Genomic DNA, 15,997 nt, shown 5'->3' with positions numbered 1-15,997 from the left:
TTGTGGTTGAATGCAGAAAATATTGAACACTTAAAATATTACATACATTATCTAGATTCTCCCAAGTAGCTCTCCAGGTTTTAGACATACAGTCTGCAGTGTGTAAATGCTGGAGTTTAATATGCTTTTACAGAAGCTCCTTGTCACCTTCTGCTGAACAAATGCTGTAAAACAACATTCTTGAATATTTCTCCAGTCTCCAAATAAATAAATAAATGTAAATGTGCTTCACCGGCAAGCATGACCCTTTAAATAACTTTCGCATGATACATCCCTCTCAAGAATACTTACCAAAGTAAAAGACCTTGACATCTATATGCAAATATGTTCACAGAAAAACTTGCCCAAGGAATGACTGGCCTAAAACCTGATTGCAAAAGTATCTTAGGCAATCTAGGGGAAAGTAACAATGCCCTGTCAGCAAGGTGATCTATCACAAACTGCAGACAAATAAGTAGATAAAGATACACTCAAAAGAGTTTGCAAAACAATCACAGGCTTTAATATATGTTTCCATGCAGGTTTTCTGACCAGTTTCAAACCAAGCCACTCCTCCCCCTTCAAAAAAATAAACGGGGGTGAATTCACCAGATGCATTATTTACCACATCTGTCACCTTGCTGTCATCTCCTAACACTCTTTTTCCCCACTGCTATCAAAAAGTTCAAAAGGGGAAGATCATCTGATTTTTCTTGATAATCCTTTTTCTATTTCCCAATCTGTAGGCATATACATTTAACACGCTAGTCCTGGCCGGTTTGTTTCAGGTTTGATACTTTTCAGAGGTTTACTGTATGTGTGTTACCATATATGTCTCAATATGTATTTAAAAAAAAAAAAAAAAAAAAAAAAAAAAGGAAAGAAAGGGGAAAAAATCATTCTGTTTCAAATAATGAGCATGTGCACCTTTTTGCCTCAGGCCTTCATACACAATTTAGCCAGAAAGCCAGGGCAGATCATGATTTAGCATTTGACATCTCTTGCCTTCAGGCCAGGGGAGACTAATACAGATTTCTGACTCTGAGCACACCATGGAAAAAAAAAAAAAGTGAGAGAGAGAGGCCTTTTATTGACTAAATGATAAAGAGGTTTGTAATGATAAATAACAGTCATTTTATTGTGGAATTCCCCAGAAAAGATGCATTCTGCGGTGTCTGAAGAAGCCTAAAAGCCGAAGCTGGTTCCCTGTGGATCCAAACCTGTTAAGCTCCAATCTTTCTGGGCAGAAATAGAGGTCGCAAATTGCATAGGACCTGCACTATTAAAACTGTATAAGCACGATACATAATCACTGCTGCATCCAGGACAGTTAGCACTAAGAGGATTAGCTGAAGGCTGCTTCTGGTTCTCTCCCCCTCAGTCTGCATCTCAAACAAGACTGGTGTAAACCCAGCTTGCTTGAGAATTTTCTGCCAGCTTTGATCGATAGTTTAATTGTAAACTTTGGGAGCAATAATGGATAATTCAGCTTGAACCGTCCATTATAAGCGTTGCTGCTGAGGATGCAGCCTTCAAAATTAAACAAGAGTTGTGTAATATTATTACATTTGTACCACTCACCTACAGTTAAACTCCATTTACAAATACTGTCTTGACAATGTATGGAGTTCAATAAACATAGGCCCAGGTGGGTTGAGTGGGAAAAGGGAAGAGGGAATAGGTTGAAGACGATTATTTGCCATCTATTCTGGAAAGATTTTTATTTTGAACTCATATTAAAACACACAGAAATGGAAATAGGGAGAGAAGGTAGAGACAGATTAAAGGATAGAGTTTAGTTGTGGTTACTGTTTTGATTGCTGCAATGTGATGGCAAGGAACCTAAATCACTTCAAATGTGGTAGTTGTAGTGATCCTGGTTTGGCATTGGCACAGGCTGCCCAGAGAAGTGGTAGGAGTCCCTGTCTCTGGAGGTGTTTATGGAAAGAGTAGATGTACTACTTAGGGACATGGTTTAGTGGGCAATATTGGTGATAGGTGGATAGTTGGACTATGATCATAGAGGTCTTTTCCAATCTTAATGATTCAATGATTCTATGGCAGCACTGGTGAGGAAACAGTTTGGAGAAGTGGTAAATATGCACTCCTCCAATGATGCGGCCTGTGTTGACATAACCAAATTGGTATTAGAACCTAAACCAGTTTGTTGATCTAGCCTGGATACAGTTGTGCTAGCATGTGGGTCATTTTCTATAGCACAAGAAGGCACAGAAGTGTTCTTGCAGTGAAAAAAATCACCCCGTATTGGAAGATGAATAAACAAAATGGCCAGGGATTTAACTATCAAGTTTTCTGGCAATAACACTCTATAGTATTACATATTCAGACATGTCCATTCAATTTGAAACAGCAGTGAGGAAGTGAGGATCTTGAAATAAAAGCAGCAGCTTTGCCAAATGTAAAGCGCGGGCACAGAGTTCCGTTCACAGGACCATGGTCCACGCTCACACCCTAGTTTTACTATATACTCCCAAATTAGTTACATGCACAGAATTTGTTTAAAAATGTGATTTAAGTTAGAAAAGTGATTCTTACTGCCAGCTTTACACTGCATTAAGGATCTCAAAATCAAGTACACTCCATATCCAAGAACATCAATAACTATACCGTAACTAACTTCAACTTAAATGCTTTCCCTAATCTTAACCAAACATCCAAGTTCGGGTAGCACCAGAAACTCACAGAGAGCTTGCCCACTCCTTAACACAGATTACTGCCTTTCATTAAAAGTCTCCATGCACTTTGTATTAGTTTTCTGAGCTAACTCTCAGGTTTTGTGCTAATCATTAGCATGATTTTAGCAGTGAATTGTTAGAGTTAGGGCAGTATGGTTAGGTTGAGGTTGGACTCAGTGATCTTGAAGGTCTTTTCCAACCTGAACAATTCTATGATTCTATGATTCTACGAAAGGCCATAGATGTTCTGGATTGTTTGTCCTCTCTTCTCTCTCTCTCCTTCTTTAACTATATACTATATAGGAAAGTCAGCTAAAGCTCTTCCTACAGACTTGTTCATATTCTTGCTGTCTTTCTTATCATGCAGCTAGGACAATGGACAGAAAAGTAACATGCTAAAACAAGTTAAAAAGCAAAGAGCTGGTGTTTGCTTATCTGGAAGCCAAAAGCTCCACCTGAAAAATTAAAATAGGGAGAAAATAAAATGTTGTAGTTTGATAAGTGGGATTTGTAGGTCAGGAAGTTGCTGAGCTTAGTAGAGTAAGCCAAATAGCATTAACTTCTGCAACAGCACATCACTTTTTGAGCAAGCCATTCCTGTACAAAGGCTCTAACTTTCATGGCTCAGGAGTCTTCAAGGAAGTCTTCATCACACTGCACTCCTTTTACAGCAAAAATATATTTGTTCTGGCTGTAACAACTTCTTACTAAAATGATGCAGATGTTGGCATTGTAAAGAAATTAGAGGTTTTTAGCCTTTTACTGTGGTTTTCTCTTTTGAGGGAATGAAGCAAATTAAGGTTTTCTTTGCTGATCACTGGTTTATAAGGCTGCCATATTGCTGCCAGCTCCAGCAAACTGTAAACACTCTGTTGCATCAGCAGAGTCCCATGTAGAAAACAGAACAGAGTTTGCAAATGCAGACTGTGTTGCAAGGAATCTAGGAATTACCTATGGATCTAATTGTGTATGCTCAAAAACAGACACAAACTATATCATTAATACAGGTTCAACACTCAAAGGCCAGCCATTTCTCGGTAAAAAAGCAGAATCTACAAGCAATTTGTAACTTGCTTTCTGCATTCACATACAAATCTCAAGCACAAGCACGCACTTCTCAAAAGGGGGATTACAGGTTATGAAATGTTACAAACCAGAATCTGATGGTCCTACCTCATGTTCTGTAGGCTATCCCATTACATCCAGTGTGACAGTACTTGAGATTATGTGCCAACCAACATGAGTAAGACTACTGGTGTCACACTGATTATAAAACATTCACTCATCTTAGAAATGAGGCAATTATCCACTTTATTATATGGCTTTGCATTCTTATGGTCTCTCTCTCTCTATGGGAAAAAAGGAGCAGTATTCTATCCCTCCAAAGTTCTTGCTTTAAGACCTCCTTTAAGACTGCAGACAACTTTCCAACATCTCACTATGCCTCAGTTTACTCTCAGCACAGCATACACGCCAATTTTGTGTGTCTAGCAGAGCAGTTGTGCAAATGAAAGACACTACGAATTGCTATTTGGTTTTCAGTTTGATTTGGAATATCAAAAATGGTCCACCTAAAATGTCGTGCCTATGCCCAATTCAATGCCATTGCCATTCCATCCCATTGCCCAATTCAACCATCTTCTGTCAACCTTCATAGTCCCATCGCAACTTATTTTACACTAAGCTTCCAAGTATGTAGACATGTAAATACTGTGATTTGCACCAAATTAATGATACCTTTGTATTTATAGCAAATCTTGGATTTGTTCAAGGGTGTGATTTGTTTTTTCCCTTCAGACAAAAGTTTTTTGCTGAATCTTTACCTGATCAGATAAACATGACATACAGTTATTTATCAACAAGTGCAAGCCAGTATACAAGCAATCCCATTTGGTTAAAAATGGGAATGCATTGCATTTGATGAGATACAGCTGTTTTGAGGGATATTGTGATTACATAAGAAATACAAATAAAACCAACAGCATTCAAACTGTTTTCCAGCTTTTATAGGTCCTTCATACAAAAAGAAATTAAAGCAGAGCTCTCAGTGAGAAAGTAAGGTGGAAGCTCCACTTGGCATAGTTACCGTGGTGACTGACACGGTTCAATCTATTAAATTGTGTCCTGTGGTCATAAGCCATCAACTTGTGCTCAGCAAACAAGGATAAGTAGTTAGCAGCCCTCAGAAGGGAGACAATGTTACCTTATTTAGTAATTTAATAAATGCTGGAGATTTCCTCCTCCCTTTCCTGAGAAACAGATTAAGGATAATGTGTAATGTTTGAAAAAAGTGAGCTCTGTACATAAACTAGGTCCTTTCAGTCATGTAAGTATCACTATAGTTCAGACATTAGGATTCATTGGCTTTGTTTAAAACAGACCATCACACACAAAAGCCAATTGAAAGATCACCACTCACTTTAATGACTCTTCCTTCTCTCTTCTTCTTAGGGCAGTCATCATTCCAGGACTGGGAGGCTTGGTGAGCCAAATTCCTGCAATTTACCTTTATCAGAAAGCTCAACTGAACAGCAATAAAAAGCCATACAGAACCAAAGCAACAAAGATAAGCACATCTAAATATCCAGTGCTCATTCCATATAGAATCTGAGCTATTGCCACCCAAAGCTCTGGGCTAGTTGCTGCTATCGGATGAGCCCTGATCCTTCAAAACCTTCATCTCTCTCTCCCATTTGGCATGCAGTGAATGTCTGCAGCCCTCTCCCAATCAAAGCTGAGTATTGAAGGGGTTACAAAAACATTTCAGAGGGACAAGTGTTCTGCTCTTTCTCAGCAATCTCTCATTCATGTGAAATGAACTAAACCAGCATTTGCAACTATGGAGTTTCTTATTCCCAATTCTCCATGGCTCTCAATAGCATTTTAACTCAAGACTAATTTCATCTTGGTAAATCTGATAAAAGATTTAAAGAAATACACATTTTTGGTAGAGATACAGTATTCATGCGGGCATCCAGCCATCTCTTTCAGAAAGAAAAAAAAACACATTTCTGCAAGCTCTTTATTTTTCTTTTTGTAGAATAACTTCTTGGCAGATGCTGGTTAATTGATATGCACATTTCCAAGGTCACTTTTTACAGTGAAATAAGTATTTCTCTGTTCCCTTTCTAAATCCCTGTATTTCCTCCATGCTGATATCTGTGTAAACAGGACTGTATGTTTGAAGCATGGGGTCATACTCAAAATTTTCTCAAGCGTACACCTTTCCTTGGAAAAGTCTGCACCCTGATGGCACATATGACAGATTGAACAGCTTGGGAAGAAAAGAGTTGCAGAAATCTGCCTCAAAGAATATACTGGTTTGGAAAGAGCCTCACACGCTGGTAACAAGGCTTATAACCACAAGAAAATTGTCACTAAAAAAAAGACTAGTCTTGTGATTCACTGTTTAGTAGGATCCTGTTCCATAGCCCCCAGCTCTGGCTGAGCTCCACGTCTTGATCAATCCATTATAAAACTCTTAATTTTAACAGGACAAGATATGCAAGTTATACTGCCTACTTTTAAACCACACCACCCCCCACCCTCCCCCAGAGTGTCCGCATATACAGATCAGATATACTCAATCAACCAGGCTTGTCTGGTTCCTTACCATCCTTCAAAGATTCACAGTTCACTGCGACCTGTGATTGCTAGAAGAGGATCATGTTTGGCTCTGGCTTCTCCTGCGCTCCTGCTTCCACTAATGTGGTGGTGCTGCAATGAAAAGGATAGTCTAAAAATATGTTTTGGCCAGTAACAGAGAACTGCAGAGAGACAACTGAACAAACTCTTAACTCACACCTTAATGTTCCATACAAGCTCCACCATTTTTAGCATCTATTCAAGAAGGAAACAACTCTTTCAAGGCCACAAAGGGATGGAAGTCATGTTTAGCAAAAGAACACTACTGAGTCACCTTTGAACATGAAGTGGGCCCTAACCTTGAGATTCAGACTTGTCATTTACTGCCATCTATACCCCAGCAGAAGGCAGGCACATTAACTCAGTTGTGTGTTCATACAAAGAAAACAAGAGAACTGTCCACACCCTGATGATCTTGTTGCAAGAACAAAGGACGTGAGCTGTAGAAGAAAGAGACATATTGGTATACAGAAGATTTACATTTAACATCAACTTCAAGTAGGGAGGTCACAGCCACAGTTCTGCCAGACCTTGCGCAGGGATTCAGAAATGACTCCTTAGCAGAGACAGCAATGAAACGTGCCTAATAGTTCTGAATCAGGGTTTCACCACACCTTCACCAGCTTCTGGGGCCACTTAAGGGAATGTCCCGTGGAAATTCATAGACAGAGAGCAATCATGTAAATTTTATGGAATTCTGAAGAAATAAAGAGGCAGTGGAATCATAGAGTAGAACTCAAAAACATAGAGATATGTTATTTTTTGCTTTACTACATGTGTTGGTAGATTGACTTTCATTGAAATGTGGTGGCTTGGTATCTGAGACATTTGCAGTACAGGTGGCATTCAAGTCTTGGCTAAATCACAGTGGGAGAAAAGTCTTCCTAGCAGTTTCTTCCTCTTGACATCTAGCTCTCTGACTAAACCAAAACTGTGAAATGACTCTTGGGAGAGCTGAGCAGGCTGTTAGGCTAACAGGCTCTGTGTATGTGGGAGTCACTATTCCAGTCTGAATGCTGAAACCTGCAATACGCACACATCCACACTAAGGCCGATTTTCTTTGCATGATGCTTTTATGAAGATCAGCAACGGAAAGAAACAAACGTTTCTCTAAGCTTTTGGCTATGTGTAGAACAAAATCATCTAGCAAAAGAAAAAGCCTGACAATAATTTCCTCGTGCTGACATCCGCTTCCAGTCCCTGTTGTAGTGGCAATTCACCTTCCTGACGTTAAACACATTTCCATTTGTGGGCTGCCAAAAACCAGCATTTACTTTTGAGCAGAAACGAACTGACTTTAGAGCACAATAGAACCACCTTTTTTTTCCCTCCCCCTGTGTGGGTGTTTCTTCACTTGAAAGAAAACTCTTGGATAAAACACGAGGAAAGCATCTTTGATGTGCATGTGCCATTTTTAACTGAAGCCTCCCTCTCACATACTCAGAGTTTTATGAAGAAGTAGCAATTACAGGATTATCTGTTACTTCAAACATGAATTCTTGGGATGCTGCTCTTGACTCGCTTTGTCACATTAATAATTATGGTTTAAGCAGTCTGGCATTTGTGTGCGTGTGTGTACAAAATGTAGTTTAGTATTAACTGTGCAATCACAGAATTGCTCGCCAAAAGGGCAGTTTGCTTTTTGTCCTGTTAAAACAAGTTTCAGCAGGCAGCTGACTAATATAAAACGATTTCTTCAGTCAGGATGAAAGAGAGTAGCACAGGTGATGAATCTCTGAACAAGGCTTTCTTTTTTGGCTCCCTCAAAGACCCGATGAAGTAAGCATGCTTATATTCATTTTGAATTTGGAAAAGCTATTCCAAAGCATTCAGAAAATAATGCAAACATTAAGTAACTCTTATCGGGAAAACCACCAGCCTTTATTAGCATTCCCGCCTTGATCAAAGAGATATATATTTTTGTTCAAATAGCTGACTGCAATGTAACTGTAGCTCGCAATGAAGGCTTCTTCATGCTTTTGGGAAAGCTGGTGCTGAGGGTGGTGCTGGAGATGCGGCTGTGGCAGGCAGTGATCCACACAAAAGGACAGAACATGCAGTCTGCAAGGCCAGAGCCAAATGGTGCAGGAAAGGGCTCAAGAGCTGCCTTTGAGGTGCTGTATATGTGCACCAGGATAATGATATGCACTAAGCCACGAATTCTAGAAAGAAGTTTCAGCCCTGGCACACATATTTGGTCACTCCTGTGATTTCTTGGGAAGCCCCAGGAGAGGAGACACAACATCACAAATATCTATAAATCAGACTGGAGTCCAAAGGTTGCAAAAGTACTTTGAAGTATTTTTGTGCACTTTAATAAGTTTCAGGTAATTATGCTGTTTTAAACACACACACTGGTTCTGATGAAAAAAAAAGAGAGGGTGGGCAAGATGAAATGGATTCAATCTAAAAGAGTGGAGATTTAGGTTGGCTGTAAGGAAGAAGTTTTTTCACAGTAAGAGCAGTGAGACATTGGCACATTTTGTCCAGAGAGGTGGTGGATGCACCAACCCTGGAGACATTCAAGGTCAGTCTGGATGGGACTCAGAGCAACCTGATGTAGCTGTAGTGTCCCTGTTCATTGCAGGGCAGTTGGACTAGTTGACATTTAAAGGTTCCTTCCAACTCAAACAGTTATCTGATTCTACGATATAAAACAGCACTCCCCCACCCACCCCCCCAGAGATATTTCATAAATGCCAAGAGTTTCAATATCTGAAAACCAAAAGACATTTGCTTCATCAGTTTCTAAACAAAACAGTTCTTCCCAGATGGACAGCTTTCATTTTAAAATTGGCCTAACATGAAGAAATAAACAAATCAGAGAACTTACAGTGTGAAATGGGACAACTCAGTATGTGCTGGGAATAGCAAGTAGTGCATTGGTTCATTGGAAATATCCTTTTCTTTCCTTTCTCCTCCTCCCCCCCCCCCCACCCCCCCTTTTTTTAAGAGAACTAAAAGCATTCTGTACTGCTTCAACTCAGGACAAACAAAATACCCTTTATTCACACCAACAGTCCTAACACCTGTGCAAGGCACAGAAATAGCATTGTTCTCTTCTTGAGGAAGCTGAGTACACAATAGCCCAGCGACTTACCCAAGTTCACAGAAGAAGTCAATATTATTGCAAAGAATTATTCCCTTCCCCTTTCCTTGTTAGCAAAAACTATTAACAGGGCCATGAGAAAAGCTGTCATCTCATCCTGTTGTTCTCTGCAAACAAAAAGAAAAAGCCCAAGTGAAAGAAGAAATGAAGACTGATCCCATCAGAGCCATCTTACATTTACCATGCATATAATTTTATGTTCTTAAAATAGTTCATTTGTTGCTGTTATTTCGTAAACCTATGAAAGCCTTGAGCATAGTCCTAATATCAAAACATCCAGCAATATTTCACATCAGATGGAAGACTACTTTTTACCTACATTTGTTTTTCTCCTCCTGAGATTTCCAGAGCCATATTCTCTCTAAAATATACACCCCTACCCACATGAGATTTCATTCTTTTTTACATGACATGAAAACCAACAATAATAAAGCAAACAACACTACGAGCTCTGAACACAGCCAGAAAAAACCTTTCTTGGCAAAGCAAGAAGATCAGGGTATAGATGAAGATCTCCTTGGGATGATCAGATGTGCAGAGAGTTTCAGTGGGCCAATAACACACATTTCTGTCTCTACTCTAGTTCACCCTGAACACTAAGTCTCTGCTCTGGAGAAACATTTGAAGGATACTGACAATCTAGGGAAAATGGAAGTCATACCATTGGGGAAAACAGTGCTTCATTTGTTGTTAAAAAACACAGTTTCATCATTGCCCTTTGCTCACTATTGACACTTAAACTCATACACTAGGATTGCAGGCACCTGAGAGGCACAAACCCCATCTTAATTCCACATATGTGCACTTGGACTCCAATATCCCACTAAAATTTCAGCAAGAAAGAGGTGTGAATATTATCTTAATCAAAAAGAAAGGTGTTGTTCACAATGCCTCACAAGTAGTTTGAGTAAGTTTCTTGGTTTGACCAAGAGAAAAATACTCATTTCAGCTTTCAGAATTGTGTACATACCTCTCAGAAACATTCCTGTTCTACCCTGACCACAGAAATCCCTTGCATTCCAACTACAGGCCTGTGTTAGCAAAGTCTGGACAGAAATAGGTCTAAAATGAGACCACAACATTCATTTTTTTTTTAATTATTTTTGACTCTTGGCATTGCAACTCAGGTCTGCAGAGATACCATAAAGCCACTGTGAAAACACTTTCCAGAGGACAAAGCTGAAATTTGTATTTTGCTGATCTTTGTCCTGTAGACTGAAACTGATAGAGAGGACTTCTCTACAACGTTACAGACTATGCAGAGGAAGCAGAGGCAATTTACCTATAAAAATTGTGAAAAGTTGACAGCAAAGTGAGGAACAGATGCTGTTTTGCCAGGGCTGCATACAGACTAGCACACATCAATGAAGGAACCCTAATAACAGCATACTGTGATTCTGTGACTTTTAAATTCTAGTGGTGGGCATACTTCATGGCACGATCACAGTCTTGATCAGTCATTCAGAACACAGGTTGGCAGGACCCTTCAGTGGGAATTCTTTCGGGTTGGATCCCTCAGGTTCTTTATCATGAAAATCAGCATGTCCGCCAGGGGTACTAGAAGAAAGCTGTTGTGGGCCACACCTGGGAAAGATGAGGTTAGAATGCTGCCTGAGACACACATCTTGCCTTCAAGTCTACTGTTCAGATGTAGCCATAAAGACTAAGCATAAGATCACGCATGAATACAAGAGGCCACCAACACCACAAGTTATTAGAAGTATTTCTCCCTCTTAAGAATGCAAGATCCTTATTTTACTGTAAATAAGCCTTTTCCAGCAATCACGGTAATGGAAAGAAAAAGGTCTCACATTTTCTTGTGGAAGCTGAAAAACACTGCAAACATTACAGCCATGGTCTGGGAAAAATTCCAAACAGAGTTCTGCTCACAAAAGGCCTGCTGCCTCAGGCAAGATCATTTACTGTTGGAGGCCACAAGAATCAGAGACTGGAGAGATTTGCTAGGCTTCCAGAGCTTTGTCCCTTGCAGATATATCACAGGACAGCAACAGCAGATGACCCACAATTTAGCAATACGGAAAATTTTTCAAAGGTTTCAATGTCACAACAGGAAATGCTGGAAAAATGTAATCATTTAAAGCAGAAGTCAGAGGCACCCAACATTGTGTGACCAAAAGTTTAGCAAGAAGTTTCAGTTGCAGGGTTAGAAGGCCTCAAAGTGTCCTCACACTCGGCTCTAACTCAAAGGCTCCTAAATGACTTCTTATAAAACACTGAAAAACTCACCATAATTGCTCAAGACATGAAGAAAAATGTGGTTAAAGGATATCAGTAGCTGAAAATATTTAAACATATATATATTAGCATGGTGAAAAAAAGAGCCTGCTCAAGGAAAATAAGAAGAGTATTGATGGTATGTATTCACATTCTAATATGATAGGATTACAAGCAGCAAACTGAAGAGTATCAGTCTATTACTAATGTATTAGTTCTTAGCTTACACCAGTAATTTTATCAATATATATTTTTCCATGCAATGTGAATTAAAAGGCTCTAATAGTAACCCTGGGTTTGAGAATAGTTCAGTTAACAGATTGACACGAAAATCCGAGATCTAGAACAAAAGTGGTTGAACATAAATTCCAAGATGTAAATTTATGAAGTATCAATGCATTAGAATTACTCAACAGGGTCAAATATTAACAAATAAATAAATAAACAGAAAAGGCATTTGCTGAAACAGTACATCTAAAGAAAAAGAAAATTCTAATAAATTTCAAGAGGCAATCAAAGTGAAAGATTAAAGGAATGACTTCTATGATTTAGAAATTACTTAGCAGTTTTTATTCTGGGAAGATATAGAATGTGTGTCCAACAAACTATTAACAATGCATGTGATGGAGAAAAGTGAGTTAAGAGCATGGCTGAAATCTGTGCTAAATTATGCGAGCTAGCCAATACTAACAAAGATTAATAGGAGATTTAAAAGGACTCAACAAACTCAGGGCACCGTGTATTTGAAATTCAACGTAGAAAATGAACATAACTTCCTTGGAAAGGAGGAAAAAATGAGTTAGTTTCAAACATGTATAAGTAGCTGCTACAAATCAGTGCAAACAAAAAGAAAGCACAGGGCATTGCAACAAGGAAGAAAGCCTGGACAGCTGTTTGAAGACACCCTATCTCTGACCACCTGCACATATGAAAACAAAAAATGTGTTCCATCTAGGAAAAAATATTGATAGTGAAATAGTAATTATTTAAATTAATTATGTTTCTTTACTTCTAACGCTGATTTCATTTTGATACACTCTCTCTCATGAAAAAAAAATGTAACAGACAGAGAAAGGGCACCGAGATTGTTGATGGTGCTGGAAAACTTCTCCAGAAGTAGAAACATAGAAGTTTAGCATTTATCCATTTAGTGAAAAAATTAAGAGTTCATACAACAGGGGAAAGAACTGAGCACTGATGGGCAATTGAGAATGTAGCCAATAGCTGAGCATCGCTGTGGTTCCCTTCTTATTAAACTCAGGGGAAATGCAATCTTCATTCTCAACACAATGATATACAAAAAGTGGTTGTGTCTATCTTACAACAGGTCATAATGTGTGAAGGTCTGTCCTTCCCTCTTGACCACACACACTTTCAATTATTCCTGGTTCATAATGAGACTGCTGACAATCTTAAATATAAAACTTTATCTTTTTTTGTATTGTGATTTTTGATTAGTAGTAAAATATCTGAGCACTGCAGATTGATAAAAAGCATGCAAGTATTATGTTTTTAATATCATTTCATTAACAGTGCAGTTGTTCAGAATATATTTTTTATCTTTTCATCTTCTATTATTAATTGAAACAATTTCTGAATTCACTACACTATCCAACTACAGCTACAGGAATTTCTGAATGAATATGATGCAGGAACCAAAAGAACTGGGTCACCATGTCTTTCACTTTCAAAGCAAGCTTCTATTACTGTGGGCACTGATTCAAGGCTTGCCTTAAAACAGGCAGGAAATGATGAGTGAGTTAACAGCACAGAACTGCCATGCTGAAAGACAAGGGGAACTGTATAGTGCAGGTGCAAAATTCTGGGGGCTTGAGGCACATAAAGCCAACTCTTGTAAGTAATCGTCTTCTAACACTGCTATTATTTCAGGTGCTCATCACTATTTACATGGAAAACAGTTGTCATCATTTCCTCATCTGGCCACTTCAGAGAACTCAGCAGGATTTAGATAATGCTTTTTCAAAAAAAAATTGCAAGGATTACTCAATTAAGTCTAATTGATTGGTTGGTTTGGGGAAGGGCACTGGAGAAACAGGAATCTTCTTGCCATTACTCAATTAATTTATTAGAGGCTGTTCACCAAAAAACCTCAAACAAAAAACCAAACCAAAACAAACAAAAAAAACCCCGAAAACAACAAAAAAACAACAACCATGCTTTATTTGTATGTTGTGTGGCAAACTTGAAACCACGAGTGTTTACATGTGTTGCACGCATACACTTTGGGGTTTTAATAGCTGGTTGACAAGAGATTAAAGGCAGAAATATGGCATTTTATTAAAGCAAACATATCAGTATGCCTACTATGATAAAATGATCTAGTTTTCTTCAGACACAAAAGTTTCTGTTGAGTGATACCTTTGAAATTCCTTGAGGGCACCCTATTATTCACTTTCCTCAGCAGAGAGCAGCTGCAAATGGTCTCCAATTTTCAAAGAGTATTGCCTGGTCATTCTTTACTGTCAAAATGAAGAAGAGCATAAAAGTTAAGTCAATAAAGTAATATGAAATGCTTAATATAAAAATTCAAGAATGAATGATTAACCATTAAAAACTTGCAGTAGCTATTTCAGCCAGGAAAAAAAATTAACATTTCCCTTGAAACCTATTAACACTCCTTGTAAACAATATTCTTTCTTGAAATATATGACCTTTCCTAATGCTCTCCATACACATGGCATTTTTCTTATATCCACTTTACCTTCACTGATATGCAGCTGAATTCCTCAGGAGAGGGTATTTAGAGCCCCTTCCTCTGATGCACTCAGAAAAAAATGTATTCCTTTATTGCATTCACCTTCACAAATACACCTAATCTTCAGCTTTAGATCTTAAAATCCTTTCTTGATCTGAGAGTCACGTGGCCTGTTGTAGTTCCTGACATTCTAGCACATTTCCAGACACAGTCAAGTGCCAAGCACAGAATTGATCTCATTCATTTGGGCCAGTCACAGCTACATCTATGTACAGCAGATGAAATAACGCTTTCCTGATGCATTTACCAAAATGGTACATTCAAAAATTACACAATAATCTCACCATTTTAGCTTTAATCAAAGACAAGGTGACTGCTTGCACTGAATGCCACCTGTATATTCTGCTGCACTGAAAACGGGAAATATGATCCAGTTTCAAGATTAAATCAGACTAATATTTTTAGATTGCTTACCCACTCAATTTTCCTCAAGTGCTGAATGTCTAAGGGAGGTTTTGCAAGGGGACCATGGGAAAAATATGTGGAAAGTCATAGTATGAGGACTCAATTGAAACAGATTATACAAGAAGAGAAAGGTGACAAACAGGGCTTAGGAAAATGTGGTGATTGTGACTTTTCCTTCAGCTCCTCCTTCTAAATGGGATTTATGGGAAAAGATCAATGGTAAGCGATTCTGTGTAAGGCAATACGTCACCATGCCTATGACTGTAGTTGGCTTCTGTGTTTCACGTCTACTAGACTTCGCAAGTATTGTCTGGCACAGGTAGACACACAGATAGTTTAAACTTTGCTGTCTGGAAATATCAACTTGCAGATCATTCGAGCAAGATTAACACCATAGTTTTGGGGAAGGCAACGTGGTAGAGAAACACTGCCTAGGAAAGTCAAGTTAAACATAGTTCAGAAAATAAAAACAGCGAACAGAAATAATACCACCAACAACTCAAAATCTTGCAGTTAGGAAAAATACTCTCTGAGAAACACAGCAGATTTCAGCTCAGATAATCCAAATGATTTATACACTCCCTTGTAATTGCAGTGACAGCTGCTCTAGAAGGTTGATGAATATAAAGCAGGAGTCCATTCTATGTAACATTCAAGAGGATAACTTTACTCTGACTTTAGACACAGGTGTCTAACAACAGACATAAAGGCAGATATAGAAACATCCTTGTAAAATTCCTGGTTATCTGGGAAACCAGAATTCCCAGTTCACTTTAACTGCATTAACAGGCTATAACAAGGCAGGAAAGTAGTCCTTGTTTCTGTGCAGATTTGCAAAGCTATATGCAAATAATTTCTAAGTAGGATGTTAAAATCAGAGAACCAAAAACGTTACTTATCAATGTTGCATTTAAACTCACTTCTAAAGTAAGCAGTGTAAAATTCAATTTGTAATTTGTTAATCTTTTGATCAAGTGTTATGGCATTTTCTCTAATCATCTTGGAAGTATGTGCGCTTCACATATACTCTTAGTTCAGTCAGAAATAGTAGGAACATCTGACATTAAAAGCCAGAAAATAATTTTCTACAAAGCTAAAACAAAACAACAGTGGGATGCTGAATTTATTATGAACTTTTTAATCAAAGCAGT

This window comes from Excalfactoria chinensis, chromosome 2 (assembly GCF_039878825.1).
Source record: "Excalfactoria chinensis isolate bCotChi1 chromosome 2, bCotChi1.hap2, whole genome shotgun sequence".
NCBI classification, from domain to species: domain Eukaryota; kingdom Metazoa; phylum Chordata; class Aves; order Galliformes; family Phasianidae; genus Excalfactoria; species Excalfactoria chinensis.
The sequence above is the reverse complement of the archived record's forward strand: the minus strand, read 5'-3'. Positions refer to the sequence as shown.